Raw genomic sequence first — 18,847 nt, forward strand, 5'->3', positions numbered from 1 at the left:
GGGGGGGGGGGGGCGGTCGTTTGGATGACCCTCCTTACTCTCCTTTGAAAAGGGTCTAACATGGGGTGGAGACATTAGGAAACGACAACTGTTCTCCACGTGGTCCAAGGTCTGGCGGGTTTCGTGGTTGAAACGTATGAAATAGTTTAGATAGTTCAATGAAGTATAATTATCCTATGACCCTGGAGGTCCTGGCTGGTTGCGCGCAAGATAGTAGCAAAAAGTACGGAAATACGATTCTGAGAGAAAAACGAAAGTCAATAATCCGGGACTTTTGTGATATATTTGCAACGTCACAGTATATATGTATAACGTTAAATATTAAACCCTGAAAATATTACCAAAAATAATTCTGTGTGGGTATATGCCTGTGTGAATCTATGAACGGAAGTCAGTAAGGAGTATATACCATTTACTGGCATTTTTCACATATACTTTCTTTAAATATTAGGTTAAGCTTTGGAAAAATGCATATGAAGATGTTTAACGTCAGTGCAATGTATTCGTGTATGTTCGCAAAAGAAAAAGCTTGAATCATTTCCCAGGAAATTAATGGTTCTAATTTTTAAGAGTCAGAAGTTGATTTATAATTAATAAATTAAATCCCTGATTATCACGTAATGAGAAACCAGTTTCAAGATACGTTACACCGTGACCCAATTTATCTGTATATTCAGGAGCGTGATGTAAAAAGAAATATAACATTCATATATTTTACATTGCATAACATTTTTTCAATTACACCACAATTTCTTTGATGTTGGGTATATAAATATTTTCATATTCTGCATAAAAATATGTAGGAATCACTCAAGGGTACGTATTCGTTCAAGCGAAGACCCAGAAATTATTAAAGCCGATAGAGTACAGAAATAACAAAGATGTCGAGTGGCACGAGATCGAATATTCTCACGGTTCTTACCGCATAAATCACATGAGACTCGAAGAGGTTTTTGAGAGATCCGAAATGTGGTTTCACGAAGGAAAGTAAAAGCACAAACGTTGGTAGAGAAGAGAGGAGTAAATCTAGCGAATAAAAGTATAATGAAAATATGATTAAACGTCGTTACGAGTTACGCACAGATCGCAGTTCCCACAATCCATCACGGTAGAACGACATCTTTTCCTGTTGAACAGTAAAACGATTCTTGGGTCCGCGTAAACTTGTTTCCTCCTTACTCTTCCTTGTATGTACACCATGGTATAGACGTAGAGTCAAGTGGACATACTTTTTTTTCTTTCCCAAATAAACTGAAACAAAAATAGGCCGAGTGGTAATCGTGCGAAGAAAATGATAAGGCAACGTAAAAGAAAAAGGCAAGGCGCGAAAAGTAATAAAAATAAAGTATCATCATTGTATAACGTGAAGTAAGCGGTTTTGAGTTTCGCTGGTATTTCAAGGAATTAGTCAGGGCTTTCGGCGTCTCTCCATTCTTATTAGTCTTTCCCCTTTTAAGTATTAAGTTGCACGGGATCGCGAGAACCGGGCAGGAAAGTTATACTTCTTGTTAGGTTAAGTTGGTTTAGGTTGGGTTATGTGGAAACACATGAAAATAGAACGGTAGTCGTGAGTCGCAGCTAATCGTGGCAACAGCCATCCGCCAACACGAAGGCTTCTCTCTGACTCTCCGTGCCGATTCGATGAACAGAGCAAGTTTGTAAGTAAATTAAAAAGTTTTGCGATTACGTGCTGATAAAAGTTGGAAATTGTGCCGAGAGAACGTAGTCGACACGCAACCGCTTGTCGATTTGTCTCGGGCAACCTTTACTTACACGTTGCATCCGGGTGAGAAGTTCTTGACAAATTTAGATGGACGTTACTTGAGCTTTTAAGGAATTGGTAGAACACTGAAGAAACGGCAGAAGTTTGCTTTCGATCTGTGTTTATATCGATGGTATTCAATATGGCTGCCGTTCTCTTCCGGTAGTTAAACTGATACCAAATCAGCTATTAATTTGTACTTGGTTGGAATTTCTTGTGGAGAATTTGGCTGAAAAAAATATATTAAATATTACACACAGATGGATACAAGAATATGTATGTGTTATGTATACCTGGATATTGTAGGAATAGGAAAATCCGAATGATTCAGAGTGAATCCTTTTGGACTTCCGTGTACGGCGGCCATTGTTCATTATTTACGACCTAATAAAATATATCCAGTCCAACTTTCCGAACTCGCCGATTTTTATTGACATATCCACGTTTCTCGAAGATTTACCGTCAAACTATTTCAGACAGAGTGCTCTAATATTGAACGAGATATCTTGCCGTATCAATCGGAGGCCATCTTAACACCTGAGGCCTGACTTTACGGACTTTACAAAATACGCCTAATCTGATCCTTCTCTTATGCTCGCCTCTCTTGATATCACTGCTGCTGGTGCTTCGAATCTTTGAATCCTCGAACGTAGATACGAAAACGAGCCTTTGGAGAATCTAATCGACGATGCCGCTCCAATTGACGAACGACTCGACGATTAATGGGACAAGGCGATTTGGTGAAGCCGGGGCAATCGGTTTCTCCGTGTAAATCGGCCTTTATCGTTCTCCTGGATTTAACGGATCAGTGGCTGCGGGACCGATGCTTCGCGAAGCGAAAGAACCTGGAAGAGAGAAAAAATGATTCTATTAAATGTGTCTGCTTCGTGGCTTGAAAAAATCCCTCTTTTCATATGTTTCTTGTTTCAGCCTTAACTAGAACCAAAAAAAAGGCTTTACCCATGAATAAACTCAGAACACTCGATTGTGCCACAATATGAGCGTGAAATTATTTGACATAGTTAATGAAACGTCACATTTTATTAGTCGAGCATTTAAATTAATGATATTTAATGTAAACGCCAAATTATTCATTTCATTTGTGAATTTTCTTTTTATACTTCTTTTTCCGTGAAAGGGAAAAAATGTATGATTGCGAAATAAAAAGGTTCGTACGAAATCTCGTTTTAAGCAAATTCACGATTTCTAATCGGCTTTCGGTCACCCTTGACACTTTCTGTCTCCCATACACGAAATATTCCTTTTAGAATGGTAATTTCACTCTTCATTTAAACTTTATGATATTTTTTTACAAATCGACAAATCTTCAGTACTGTTTATTGTCGACGAGAAACAAATTTCATGTTGTTTTCACATTTTCGTCTTTTACAAACAAACTTAATTTTACTCGCGAGTCGTCAATTAATAATGGTACCGATTAGATTCATTAATGTTTTCAAGATCACGTACTATATCAATACCTACTAGGTAACCTCTAAATACCTAATAGGAACTCTCTTGTCTTCGAGAAAATTTAATTAATAGCAAACGTTCATAAGAAGCCAATAGGAATTATAGGCGTTACGGATCTAATCGATAGTTTCCATCCCTATTCGATATAATTCGTATTCCTTCGATGAGTACGATAATAGTTATAGATTGCATGCACGTAATAATCCTGATCATGAATTAGATAAAACAATATAATTGTATTAACGTATTATACATAGAATGTGTGTATATATATAGGATATATGGAGAGTATATAATTTCCTGTAGCTCGATACAAATTATTGAAATACCAAACAAATATATTTTTCATAATCTTATATTTACCCTTAAAATATTATAAATTTGCAAAAAACCAAACTCTATAAAATTCACGTTCACGTATCTAGTTTACGAGATATGAAGATAGTAAACAGGCGCAACATTTCGTGCGAACGTACAAATAAAATCTGTGTACAATTCGTAACGATCGTACGGAGATAGGGCGAGCTAAAATTTTGACCGTATCAGAATATCAGAAGTAAGAGTCACGAGAAGTGCCGATTAACGTAATCCCTAAAGATTTCAACTCTATCAAACAGAAACAAGTGACAGACGACACGTCACGACATAACTACATTTTCATGACAAATATAATTCCCTGTAATTTAAGGTTATACACGTGAAAGCCTACCTACGGTAGATCCACGGGTAAGATACAAGACTCAAGAGACTTTTACACAATGAGACTCATAAGTGATGGCCTCTTCAAAAAATAAAACATATTTGTTTCTTAGACATATTATGACTATAAAAGCGACGTTGCATTTAAATTTCCATGGAAAAGTAAGGTAAATAGAAACAAAAGATAGGGCACCAAACAGACAGACAAATGAATAAAGAAAAGAAAGAGATTACGAGGTGTATGATATGGGTTACGTACGTGGTCGAGGACATGGAAATTTGCCATGAGCACGTAAAGCTTTGCAGAGATGTGCTCATTAAAACGCTCGAGGATGTCATTAGAAATACGCGGATGGGTTACACCGGGTACATCTCGGCGTCCATCTTAGTTTGAAAAGTACTGAAGGCAGTCGTTAAAATCCTTTGCGACGGTGGCTCCATCTGATTGGTGATTCTTCGTACTTTTGTGCTTCTATCACCCTAAGCGATTACAGCGCCGAGTAGGGATCGCGGAGTATCATAGAAACTTTTATCATGATCAAAGTTTTCGTTCTTTCACAGTTACGGATTGTTCGATGGACATTGCCATTAAAATTATTGGCAAACGTTCTGTGTTATACCGTGGACGCTATATTTGGTAGAAGTACAAACGGTTGCCTGTCGAATGACGTCTATTTCCATTACTTTGAAATTTCTAGTGCGGTGAAATAGGTTTGTTTCCGTGAAATCTATTTGACGAGGATCAAACAAAAGTTCTCAGTGTGGGTTCAGCAAGATTGACTGACTTCGCTACCTGACAATAATCAACAAAGGAATCCTCTCCTAAGGTTCTGTTATCTCATTATTTTCTTCCTCGTAGACATAAGTATATAAAATCCCCTCATCTTTTATTTTGCGAAGATAGCGTTTATATACACAAATATTTCAAAGGATTTACACGTTTCAATCATACAGTAGATTTCCGTATAACGCGGGAGAAAATCGTGCTGTACTTAGTTCGTAAATCAGGTAATTCCTGTGTTTTATTATTTGACACGTTGTACGAAGAATCGCGTTATATGAAAGCAGTAATCGCAATATCTTTGGTGCGTTATAGAAATTCGCGTTGTAAGAACTTGCTGTCTACTGTATCTTCTTTCATCAATGCTACAAGGTTAAGATTACAAATTTTCTATGAGAATTAATAATTAGTGATTAGTAACATGATTCTTTACTAACTACAGACTACACCATATTTCTTGATGAATTCTTGTATCGTACAAATAAACAAATATAGATTCGTTACAAACTAGTATGATTAGAATACAAGAATAACAAGTCTTATTATATATACAATTTCGACAGACTATATATAAATAAAAGATGTTTAAAAACAATAAAAATAAATTCTCGATAAACAACCAACAATAAGTATCCGTCATTGGTACGTAACTCAGGCTGGATGGACCCTAACACAAAACCTCAGCCCAGTAATAGGAAATCCAATCCACTTACGTAACAATTAAAAGTAAATAACAGATCTTCCCCTCTTAATCAAGAGGGGAAGTCAATCTTTATTGATAACCATTAATTACCCAAGCTTTAAGAGACTGTCGAGGTAATGTAATAAGTATACGACGTAACCTCAAAGCCATAAACGATAGAGAAATTCTTAGCCATTCCTATTCCACCCATTCTGCACGTTTCTCCACCATTCCGATCTGACTTCATTAAGCAAGGCGTCGCCTCCCAAGAGTCGCTCGTTTACGTAAGGACAATAGGGATTCTCGAAAACTCACAGGTCCTTTCTTGCCAGTTGAGAAGGACAATGGCAGCAAAGGGTAACCAGCGCTTGCTGAGATAATATTCGCCCCGTCCTCGGCACAATGCCAGTCTTAATTCAGCAAGATACTCGTCATTAGCCGTTGGAATTGTTTGCGATAAATATGCCATAATTTATTGGATCAACTGAACTTCCATGCGGAGGTTAGAATTCCACTTCGCGATGTATATGAAATGGACGGCCCCATAGCTGCCGCGAAGATCTCTACTTCTCGTCGAAGTAAACTGGATTAATAATTGCAGGCGGTGCTGTCTCGCTGTTCACTAGATTAATAAACATCCACCAGCAGATGATTAATTTTCTGCCAAGATGGCGGCTGGGAGTGAGTGGTTGGCTGAGAGAGAGAGAAAGAGAGAGAGAGAGAAGAGTCCGTTAATAGAACGTGTCTAAAGGAAGAAGAATCGGACGCGAGGACTTGGACAAAGAAAACGATAAAAATCCAACGAAGGCCAAACGATTCGATTTTTTTTTTATTACTAATCGTAAAATCTTTGGAAATAGAAAACCGGTAAGTTTTTTTCCCCACTAGAGTCGGAATGAATGTTCCGCTTTTTTCATCGGTATTAAATCGATTGGCTGACAGGTCGTAAAGCGTCAGCGATTCTGGCGCAGTTTTCCCATGTGAGACAAATTGTTCTATCTCGCGGACCGTTATTAGGTGTGATGTTTATTACAGCACGTTTCTCGCGTATTTATCGAAACGTGATACCCTTCGATATTAATAATCGGTGTTGATTGATAATTTTATAGTTAATAATTTTATTATCGACTAACTATGTGAACTTGTAAACTAACTTTGTCATTCCAAGTGGTTCTCCCAATATAATCGTAAAGTCATATATGTATGTATAATAAATTGGACTAACTTCAACATGACTTAGGGTAAATTTTACTAACTTCGTTTATGCTCCCTTCTAAATTCAACCTAGACTTGCGACAAGATTCGCAATTTCCCCATCTATGCACTGCTTGCAACTTTTCGTATATGGCTAAATGGTCTATGGGAACTTTGTGAACAATGGGAGTACAGATTAGGACAAGTTGAAACGAATGAAAATTAACGAGAGTACTAGAGATCCGACAAGATCACTGAATAAATATGAAAAGCCATAAAGCACAGAGGGAATTGGTATTATGATGGCTTTACGATCATATCCAGAGAACATTCTGGAAGCGGGACGGACTGGTTTATTAAAATAAAACAGATGGCCAAACCGGAATGAGAAGTCAAGCGGCCATTCGTTTCCGGACATTAATCTGCCGGGGATTGTCCTGACAAACTAAAAATAATATTCTCATCGTCGGTTATTTCCGAGTTAAAAAAAAATAAGGAAAATGACGAAACTTTTTTCGGCTGCAAAAAATGTATAGCAGTTAACGATCAGTTTCGTCAAAATTTCGACGTAGATAAAACAACGTGAATTTTACGAAAAAAGGATACAGGAGGTAAACGAACGTCGATTATAAACACAACCGCCATGATTTTACCAATAATTCAATACGAGGTTATATATAGATATATATAAGTAGTCCTTTGGGCTTACACGTACTAGGTTACTTGTGGGAAGTCTCTTCCAAGATTTTATTAAGGACTCTTGTAATTGCAAGAATAAAGGAGAACGAAAAAGAACAAGGGAAGAAAAGATGTTCGGCAAGCCTCTCAGTGCCTCGGGTAAGGCTGGGTTTCGGTACTGAAAGGAAAATAAAAATATCCTTAATGTATCCAATTTTTTCGTTTAACTACCCTTATCGAAAAATAACAGTGGTAAATGAAATTTCGAATCTTACCAAAGGGGTATCGAGCCCATTTTATACTTTGGCGAAATGAGCTTATATTCTCGCGGAAACGTGTTTCTGCAAAGTGATGCCAAAACGGTGGCTACCGTTATCTTCCATTATAAAGTTGAAATTTACGATTCTTCAGGGCGTGCAGGGGCAGAAGCGATATTGCGTGGCACGTGAGAGCAATACTTCACATTTATGTGTTAATATGCAACAGATGCGGGCCTAAGAAACTTTAACTTGGCCACTCGCTTTAACCGTTCGTGTAAATTATGCGGATAGTAAACAAAAAGAAATGAGAGTGGTTTAGCTGCACGAGGGGAGGGAAGAAAATACCATAGAAAAAATAAGGTTAAGCACAGTCGCGATCCAGTGGAAATAGTGAAATTTGCATGACTCGTACAATTCCGTACAGTGGTGCGCCCTTGCGTGATTACGGAGAAGTAGAAAATCTAGGAAGTCATAAAAGAAATGTAAAAATTGAGCGAAAAAGTACATAGAGGGCAAGATTTTTATTCGATATGAAAGAGGAAGAAAAAGTTACGTAAACTCGCGTGAGACTTTTACGTATTCGCTTTTTGAAGCCTTTTGGCAAAATTTTTTTTATCACAAAGGTCCTTTGTGTGGATACTTTTAGAATTTCCGCCCCATGCTCTTTTTTGAGTTTTCATGCGAGTGAGCTTTTTGATAAAAAAAATTTCAGTGCATCACTTGTTAGCTATTGTGTCATTGGTCTTTTGTTACTTACATTGCGTTCTACATAGCGCAATATGTAAATCGATATTTTTACTAGTGTTTACGGATCATTAGTCGTATTTGACATTTCTGTTTCTGCCTGTCAAAACACGGTGCTGCGTGCAATTAAATCATAAAGTTGCGACAGTCAGCGGTAAACGTGCTCTTGTTTACTAATGAATGTTGAATGCAGCAAACAGCAGTCAGTCACGTTACAGCCGGAAGGTAAATACGCAGTTTGCTATAATGATTGAATCTATTTGGTACTGATTATATAATTCCGTTAGGCGAAAAAGCTACGGGAGGAAATATCAATTAGTTATTATGTATTACTGCAATTATAGTTTACGTGGTTGATATTGAATATTGAAATTTGATATATATATATTTCTAGAGGAAAAGTGAAATCTACAACTAACTACTACTAAAAAATGGAATAAAAAAAGTTGACGTAAACATTAAGTTTTTAAAGTTTAAAATAAAAAAAAAATTACTCTCTTGTTCAAAACAAGTGAATGCATAATGGTCAAGATAATCGATAACGTCGCCAAGTATTTTCCAACAGGGAAATTTAATTTTCAAATAAAATTGAAATTCACTCAGGGGTCATTCAGAATGTACGCTCCGGTGTGAAGTTATAAATTTTTTTTTAATACAGAACATTTTATTGAAAATTTAATTGGAATATTTTCAAAATTCTTTCGTTTCAAGTTTGAGCTTAACGCGAATAAAGAGCGGTATACGAAGTATTTTGGGAAAGCTTTGACGAATATGTGTCAAACATTTTTTACTTAATTTTAACAATATTTATTAATAATTGTTAGAATTGACTTTGTTCGCATTTAAAAAAAATATTATAATTTTAAATTTCTGGTGAAAATGAATGGAAGCACGTGGGATGAGGAGGGAACTCCAGGTGAATAATTTACGAATGTTTCGCGAATATTTACAAGCTGCACTGGGTGTATTATTTACAAAAAGAAATTTTACGTCACGCAAAGTATTTTTGACGTCGTGCCATTCTCCACTCTCTACGTGATGCAAATTAGACACGAAAGCAATTTCATATACAAGGAAACGCCTTTGACGTTCTAGCTGAATTTTTAATCCTCCAGTAGTCCTCGTAGTCCGTACGAATAATGTTTCTTTATTTTCGACAATACTTCATCATTTTCGTGACACCTTTTTCTTGAACAGCCAATACATTTTATTACATTTATTATGTAAGAAGCTTGAAGAAATCCGGTTACAAAAAAAAACGGACTGTCAGTCCGTGGGATCAAAGGCGTCCGAAAATTACACGCGTCTACTCGAGGATCAGGGATGTTGGAAAATTTTGAATATTGGAACCGAAAAAATATGCCTCATAAAAAAATATTCCGTATCGCACAGTCTACGTTATTAACGAAGTGAATTCTTTATTTCATTCTTAGATCGTCAAAGAAAATTTTGAATCTAACGAAGATACGTTTTGAGGATTTTTTTTTTTTTAGAAATATAATACCAACAATTTTCATTTTGAAACCCTGCAATGCAATTCCAACTTAAACTTGACAATCTTTTTTCCCTTTGTTTTTCATTCTTTGACATTTTTCTTTTCTCTATTTATTCCTCTCCGTGGATGTCGGAGTTTTCGCCCTTTTGTTCTCGATCGCAGGACCGTCGTTATCTACGACATTCGGTTGACAGTGTTCCCTTTGAGAAACTTCACACTTATCCCAAGTTTTCCTTCTAACGGGAAAGAAAAGCGTACCTGTTTCTTCTGAAAAATGAGATACGGACCCAATCGTAGTTCAGCCGTCGTTACTACATTGAGAGTAAGAAATTTATGAATAAAAATGACAAATTACAGAATATTCAATATCTGTATGATAAATTGAATTATAAAATAAATCTAATCGAATTAAATATTCATTTTAATAATTAAAAAAATAATTGAAAAAGGATCGCAAGTATGTCCATCCATTGTAAATACAAGTAGCGCGTAAAACCGTATTGAAACATACATTTTTTTTAGTTAAAAAGAAATTTTATATTTTTCGATTTTATTTTCACCCAACGAATTTTTATTAACATTACTCCATGAACCGTATACTATCAATATATATGTATACAATAATAACCATACACGCTCTAATGCAACATCGAGATAGTACAAGAGTCGCAATATGTCGATTTAATAAATTTTTTTTCGCTTCTACGAGCTTTTACGAAATTACTATCGGAAAATTTTCTCTTGACCGTGTTTCGAAATATTCTGTAGTCGCACGAAAATAATTTCATTACTTTCCAATAAGCGAATGGTGTAGCCGTCATAGTGCCACTGAAACCGTGTTCGAAATTCACATCCACACTGATGAAAATAATGGAGAATTCTTACAAATTAAAGCTGCCGGTAACCGAAAATTTCATATATGAATTCGGCGAATTTTTTTCACAAATCGTGACAGGGATATCAATTCATACAAAAAAGGGAAGATAATAAATTGTCATTTCTGTCATTAATGAAATATGTATTTTTCTACAAATATTTAATAAATTTTACTTAAAAAAAAAAAAGAAAATAATTTTAATCACAACAACAACTAATATCATCCTTTCATATCACAGTCAGTTTTCCTCTCACTGATCTTTTCATTCTTTTACCTTTTCATCCTGTCATCCCAAGTCGAGAACACGTAGCAGACTTTTTTTGTCTTCTGCGACAGCACAAGGCAATCGTCTTGAAAGAAGCACAAGACGCGGAATCCCTGTCGGATATTCGAGAACGAAGGATTTTCCTCAAGATGCTCCAGAGATTCTCCAGGCTTTTCTTGTTTCGTTCAATTAAACATTCTTCGCCATGAAAACATTTATCACCCGGTACGTTTCTTATGCCGACTGACTTAAACCAAGCCTAAATTACCTACCTAAATGGAGAACAATCAGTAGACCGACTAAAAAGGACATAAAATTAATCGAAAGGCAAAAATAATGTTTTTTTTTCTTATAACACTTGAAAAATTGTTCATTCAATTCTACGATAACGAAATTCATATTTTCCCGCGTTTTCCAAGCACGCAACTTAAACGTATTTTTGTATAATCCCGTCGAGTCTAGCGCAATTACTTTGGCATACAACATGCACGCGTGTTATTTTGCTCATACCACATGGCTAATATTTACATCCACCTCCCCTTTCGCCCTCCATTTTTTGGCATATGGTTCAACCTGCAAAATACAGTGAGTATATGACTGTCAGGTACGGATACACGAATCTGGACACAAAGCCTATCAAATACAAAATAAAATTCCCCAAAAAATCTAGATTCAAAAGTTAGGACCATTATGTTACGGCACTGGTACAGAAGTTTTACGAGTACAATTATATATTTGCATTACTATAACCTGACTATTAAATATATATAATCCTCTTGCTATTTGAAAATTACCCTATTTTCGGATGTCCTCCATTTGTTTATTATCAAAAAATAATAGCATCTCTTTGAAAAAAATTTCAATATCCGGGAATCGCCTAACCGGAAGAGCAGCAGTGTAAGAAATAATTTTTCCATATCGAATTGAAGCTACGATAAAACAAATAAAGATAATATAAAATACAGAGATAAGAATTTGTCAAAAAATGTACAGGAAGTGAACACGTAAAATACACAGCTAAAATGTCTCTGTATTTCCGTTACACCCCATGCCAACGCGTAGTTGCGTAATACGTATACACATAGCACATATATATCCTACTGTTTCCAACTGACCAGTCGGCGTAGCGGCAACGTAATAAAATAAAGCAGCATACGAGGATATAAGGCGGAATAGAAGGAAATAGATGTTCAGTAGGAGCTCTTGGCTGTTCCTTATAATCCGATTACCGTAGCCCGCTTTCAATTCTGCCGACACTATCGAACATATTGGAGATCGTCGACCTCTACCGATCTTCTTCGTCTCCTCGTCCTTCCTCCGGCAATCGACCTTCGCCCTAAGCCAGGCATTCTTGGTGATTTACTAAATCGCCCGCACGATTCTCTTGATAGGATATTTTTCCATGAGTAGAATCCACTATTCCTTGTTGCTAGCAGCCACTGTTGTCCCGATGATTTTTTCCAGCCCCAATGATATTATCCTCACTGATATATATATATAGACGTACAAAAAAAGAATTCCACAAAATTTTCAGGTCCCCAACGCAGTTATCTTACTTTTTCAGAAAGTTGCCCATGCGCTCGGATCCTCAAGATTAAACGGAAAAAAAACGCAACGATTGAACCTGTCGTATAGCTACAGTTCATTCGACGTAATTCTTTTATGTGGGCCCTTAGCGACCCATGAAAAAAAAAAAAAAAAAAAAAAAACCGGATTTAGAGGAATTCGTGAAAGTCATTGAAGCAAAGAAGAAAGGTCCAAAATTACACAAAGTACACCGGTCGGAGATAGGATGCTGTAAGGATCTCATAATTTAATTGAAGGGTGTAGGAGATTGCTTGTACGGTAACAATGCTCGGGATGATCCAGGTGCGTCGGTTCTCAATGAGCCTGAAATGTTTCAGATGTTTCTGATCGTTAAAACCATATACAATTCCATTGTACACGTGATACGTGAATTTAATGGATCCGAGGAGTTTCAAACCTCGCTACCTGCCCGAATGCGTAATAACCATAAGATTCTTGTAAAATGTCCACGCGGCCCAAGAGATTGAATTACATTCCTAGGTAAATCCTATTTACAAGGTAAATCCTATCCACGCATTTTCATAGGTGGTACATAGTCGTGGATTAATACGACGTTCAAGCCGTAAAAGCGAATGGACCAAGTTATTGCAACAATGCGGTGTAACAACACTAGGTAGTTTTACGATTATTCCATCTGGGATCCAGTAAAGCTTGGATACGTATACATGTATAAGCGAAAGGAATCGGAGAAGAGTGAACCGGGTGCATCCATCGATCGAGGAATTGGGGTTAAAGGTCCTACGTGGTTACTTAGACAAGGGGTTGAAACCGATTCTGTGTTAAATTAAGAGAGGAGGAGAGATTACGTAGCGTCTTTATTAGACGGCAGCGGGGTGCTTATGGGTTTGAAAAGGTAGGAGGAAGAGCCACGTGGTTAAGCGTCGGCGTCGGTACGCCTCCGTTGGAGAATATTTCTCAGGGGACTTTCCAGTCCTTTAGGCAACATAATACCGCGGGAGCCAGTAGGACGCGGCGTTAACGAGCGTGCAATTAATACCTGCGATGCTGTAATATCTGTAAAAGCGAGGCAATAATCCCTGGACTGTTCGGTTAAAGGCGAGAGACACCTTTACGGGGAGAAGATCGGATAGGTCGGGAAGCTATTAATAATTTTAATGCGCAACAATTTAAGTAAAAGCTTGCCCGAGATATCGTCCGCCCTAACTGAACGGCGAGGCGGGTCGCAGTTGTCAACCTTCTTTAATTTATACGCAGAAGCTTTTACATTATCGGCCTTGGTAAAAGTGCACCCTATAGAATTCGTTTAATGAGGATGGCATAAAGCCCTTTGCCAAGGACGATTCAGAAGGAACGTTGCCGACGATTGGAATTGGCTGCCGTTCAAGGAAACTTATGTTTCGCCATTCTTTTTCTCTTATATTTCATTTGCTTCTTATTCCCGTCCCTTCCGCTCTTCATATTCATACTTTTACTATCCCTCGTGGATTCCATACGGATATAGATACGTCTTTATCTATATATATATATATATGGAAAATGCGATTTTCTTCCTGAAGAAAGCCTTGGGGAGGAGCTAGTCGCATATCAATGGGATTGGAATATTTCCGTGAAAACCATAGAAAAGTCACAGAGAAAAGACGCGGAGGTCAGGTAAAAATGTCATCGCTGTAAGAAGATGAAGTCGGGCGAAGCGAGAGAGATGAGGAACGGTGACTTAATCAAGTATAGGTGGACCAAGTTTGTGGGTAAAGTCATCCGGCCGTATGGTGACATACAAAAGAAGAAAAAGCATATAGTAGGGTTGGGCGAGGTAAAAAGAAAAAAAAAAGAAAACTATTATACCCATTGGATAACATGGACTGTCAGAAACAAAGGTAACAGGAGTGGCGAGCACACGCATTGTCCTTGATCCTTTGGGATATCCGTCCGAGAAGGAAGCGACGTCATACTCGTACTCAGCAGTACCGTGCTAGGTCGATCCGTTGGTAAGAGAGGTTAGTGTCCCAATAGAAGTTCTGCCTACGTTTGCTAGTGGGTCTGGTTATTATATGAAAATCTCCAGGGAAATCCGAACGGCCGGACAAACAGAGTTGCGAGAGCTGCGACCAAATTCCGCCGGAGGTCTTGTCACCGTGGAGATAATTAATATCGTCCCCGGAGTGAGTCGCGCTGTACAAACATTTCGGAGCTACGTCAGGATACGTATCAAGGATAGTTGGTACCTATCAAGATAAGTTCAAGAATTTTTGTTAATAATATACCTAATCAATACATGAACTTATACAGGGTTAGTCAGTAGAAGCGCACCAACAGAAGTTGGCCGCAAGTGGCCGACACGGCAGTGTGGCCTCTTCAAAAAATGACATGTGACTGTGACCGATTCCCATAAGCGCAAACTGACAGTTCGCATGGCAATAAGGTTTTCGAAATATTTTAATAGTTAGGTTACTGAAATAATGAATTAACATTGTAATGACAAAATGTAATATCAGTTAAGATTTATTTTCACAACAGATTTTTTTGCTGTACTTTTTTGCTATAAAAACATTTCAATTAATTGATTTTTAATTTACATGCAGCATTGTATTGCAGAATTGCAGTTGTAATTATTAGTTGGAAAATATCAAAATTGTGAATATTTTAAGCTTTACATTGTTTTAATTGCAAACTGTTGTGAAAATAAATCTTAACTGATATTACATTTTGTCATTACAATGTTAATTCATTATTTCAGTAACCTAACTATTAAAATATTTCGAAAACCTTATTGCCATGCGAACTGTCAGTTTGCGCTTATGGGAATCGGTCACAGTCACATGTCATTTTTTGAAGAGGCCACACTGCCGTGTCGGCCACTTGCGGCCAACTTCTGCTGGTGCGTTTCTACTGACTAACCCTGTATAGCACGTACGAATGGGTTATCGTATACGGCAAGTATGTAAAATATTTGAGTAAGCTAGTAATAAAAATAAAACAGTCTGTATAGAGAGTGACCAAAAAATAAACTCCATGTAAACGTCCGTAAGGGACTTGTATATTGTATATATATGTATAGTCACCGAAACGTCCAGTTTGAAAGAAGATAATAAAAAAAATCCTTGGCATTCTCCATAGTGATTTGATATTGCCTTATGAGGATGCTGCTTCTGGGATACAAAAGAGAGTCTTTCGCACCGAATTCATTCACGGGTTCAGAGCCACCCCTACAGTGCCGCATATTGTCCCTGGAAGCAAGGCAAAGGTAAGACGCGTGTCCCGGTATATTGGCAATATCATGAATCCTTATCAACTATCTCCTTCGGACGGCGGAGGAGGTTCTCTTGCTTTAATAAAACGTACATAGTGTCTTGGATAAAGGGAACGCTTTATCACCTTTATGAATTCTGCAGCCGATCGTTTAAGCGATGCTTTCTCGCCCTTGAGGTAAGGGAAGGAGGAGGGGGGGGGAGAAAAAGAAAGGAGGGAGGTAGAGAGGAAAATGGACGTGGAAGAACGAAGGCGAAATCACCAGGGAAAATTGTGAATCCTGGCTACGGTAAGACGAGACGCGTCGTCCCTCGACGGTGCTGCCCTCCAGGCAAAGGAATCGGTATTTAACGGCTTGCGATTTACCATGTTGCCACATTACAAAAATTCTCCAACACAAAACCCATCCACTTAATGCCTGGCAATTCTCGGGACCTCCTGCGAATTATAAGACCGCTTCCTTTTACGAGTCCGGCGAGCTGCCGGAATATTACGCAAGAGCAGTGACTGATTACCTCGAGGGTGGCTATGTCTTATCTTATGCAGCAATTTGTCTGTCTTTCTTGGTGCGTTGCGGAACGGACATCCTTTCCTTAGCACTGGAATTCTTCCCATGGTGTTGCGTGAGACGGCAACGTATACATACGTTATCTCTACGCCAATGTGTCTGCCTATCAAGTTTCCCGGAGTTCTGAAAAAAAATAACCTAAAAGTAATCTAAGAAATATGTCAGGTTATACTCTATATACATTCAAGCTAGTCGGCATTACAGTCCAGGTGCTGAGTACACGTCGTAGACACACAATGAGCTCCTGGAAGAATTGTCACGTTAAATCTGTCTGTGCCAAAATGAAGAGACTCGGCAAGGTAACACGTATGAAAAACTTGAAGGTAACAATGAAATTTTGACATTAATAATCGAACAACTGTTAATCCAATAACAATGCCTTTATTAGAAGCGGTTCAATGGAGTCTACCATTGTCATGAGTGGGCTTACAAACTGGATTCCGATAATGTACAATCGATAACAACGTAATCGTGGTACATAACGTAAATGGCACCGTGTTCGTGTATCCGTTGTGTAATAGGTTTTGTATCAGTTGACTGTTATTCCTTAATGGCACCACTGTTGATTTTCATAACGAAACGAGCAACCAAGGTACGCTCGTGTTTAAAAACGAAACTAAATGCTGAATATTTGAAATAATTAAATAAAATACCGGATCAAATGTTTCCAATGATAGACATCGCTGAGCCTTAAGGTTACTCCTAGCCGGGATTAGGATTTTCCCTGCGCTGGGAGGCATCGCAGTCGAGGATTTGAATGGTAAACATGCCACTCGGAGGTTTCCAGCAAATGTCGGCCAGACTCGGGGGTCTAAGGTATAACCGGGAGTTCTGTTTGTTGACTCGTTAGCCAGCGATGTTCTGCATCCGACATTTCCTCTCTCTCCTCTCGTCTTCTCGTCATACACACACTTCCACTTCGTCTGTCCTCTCGAAGAACCCGTGACAACGTTTGCTCCGCGCACACGATATCTCGAACGCTTCGAGATCGAGAAAAAGCAGGCGGCCATGTGCATAACTTCGGTACGCTCGGAATAGAGGGCGCGCGATTCAAATGCACTCCGCGCGTACTGACAGGTTTTTCTGAAAGTTCGAGCCTCGTAAAACGTTATAGCGTGGGTCTGCACGTTTCAATAGAATTCGCGAAACCTTTCGGTTGTTTTCGTGAAAGGCAGGCGATCGTGCCGCGAATCGACTGGATGAGAGGCAGGTTTACAAGAATGAGAATCGAAAGGGCACTTGTGGTCGATAAAATTCTAACCTGTAACTCTGTATTCAAGTAAAAATACGAAGCCGTTCTAACCGACTTTAATTAAGCTTCCGGCTCGAGTGGAGCCTGCCAAAAGTGAAGTTACGGTATTGAAGGTATGTATACCTACCTAGCTGAGGATAGTTACGTAAGGTTTCTAAAGTCCTTCCGCAAAGCCGTCGATATTGCAGTTTAATTGGTTCTCGCGAGAGGGCATTATTCCGGAATATAGACAGCCTCCACTATCCAACCAACTACGTAGTAACAATGCTACGTTCTCCAGGCTTTGTTGTCTCGTCCCGGTGACCTGAGCGCGGACGGTCGACGCGACGAAATATGAAGCAATAAAAATTCATAGAGGCATTTCATGCTTCGCCGTTTAGATATATGACAAATGGCAGATATGGGATTTCACAAAGCGATACAGGACAGGCCACGCGTGCCTCCATACATATCGGATGCATATAAATCCGAGACGCTACATTCGAACTGGTTATTAACATTTTTATGGGCTCGCATTTTGTCTACCTGCCTACCGGATATTGGCGATTCTACAGTTTCGCAAGAGCCTCCTCAATTCGATGAAATCCTTCGCTGATACTATAAAAGACCAATGATCGTTCAGCTTCTTGACGTTTACGATATATATACATGCACCTCTATAATGATATACAGAGAATATCTATAGATATTATATCAATATCCTGCGAATGGTATTTTTGAAATTCATCAACCGTCTTATGGCTTAAATCCAAAACGATCTTGAAGAATACCACAAAAAATACGCATGCCATAACTCCTCGGAAGATGCCATCAGCAAATCTCGTTTAACCTTGCAAATCTACGACGGAGGAAGCTGTGGCAGAATTCGACGTTAGAAGCATGGTTTGTGCCATTTCAGTATAAAAGGTGGTCGTCCTAAGCAGCACTATGTATGCGGTCCGTAATATTACGGTTATACGATTTCAAGTATTGGCCCGGGCAATTCCAATAGCGCCAGAGATCGATATAAATTTTTGAAAAAAAAATAAATAAATAAAAAAAAGAGGACATCTGTTTTTCCAATGACTGCCCGTTCTGTGAAAAACTTATACGTATATAAACGTATATCTCGAGTGACTGTGTGACACAGGACAATGCTTCTTCGCGCGTTTCTATTGACACTGGAGAAACGTTCTCGACGAATTTCGACAGGAAGAACATAGATGGCGCCACTGTCGCGGGGTGACGTGACGTTTGCGTTCCGACATAAATGGAGTGACTGGCCTTCGGTCGAGCGTGCGAAAATTCCACTTGAAGCTGAAAGCTTTCTTTGTCACTAAACTT

The 18,847-nt window shown here is 38.4% G+C and overlaps 1 long non-coding RNA gene across 5 annotated transcripts; it reads right to left on the reverse strand.

Moving 5' to 3' along the window:
• Window positions 1–474: 474 nt before the first annotated feature.
• LOC107265306 lies at window positions 475–18,791 on the reverse strand. 5 transcript variants are annotated; one of them, XR_003059226.1, is made up of 8 exons: window positions 16,926–18,791; window positions 16,220–16,395; window positions 15,831–16,142; window positions 15,518–15,682; window positions 2,056–2,607; window positions 1,774–1,991; window positions 1,082–1,251; window positions 475–1,026 (listed from the first exon to the last, which is right to left on the reverse strand). It is a non-coding gene; the product is annotated as an uncharacterized LOC107265306 (long non-coding RNA). The 5 variants fall into 5 exon arrangements; XR_003059224.1 differs by adding an exon at window positions 16,454–16,516 and having other exon boundaries at window positions 475–1,251; XR_003059225.1 differs by having other exon boundaries at window positions 475–1,251; window positions 15,967–16,142.
• Window positions 18,792–18,847: the final 56 nt, after the last annotated feature.

This window comes from Cephus cinctus, unplaced genomic scaffold (genome assembly GCF_000341935.2).
Source record: "Cephus cinctus unplaced genomic scaffold, Ccin1 Ccin1_scaffold0020, whole genome shotgun sequence".
Classification (NCBI taxonomy): Eukaryota; Metazoa; Arthropoda; class Insecta; order Hymenoptera; family Cephidae; genus Cephus; species Cephus cinctus.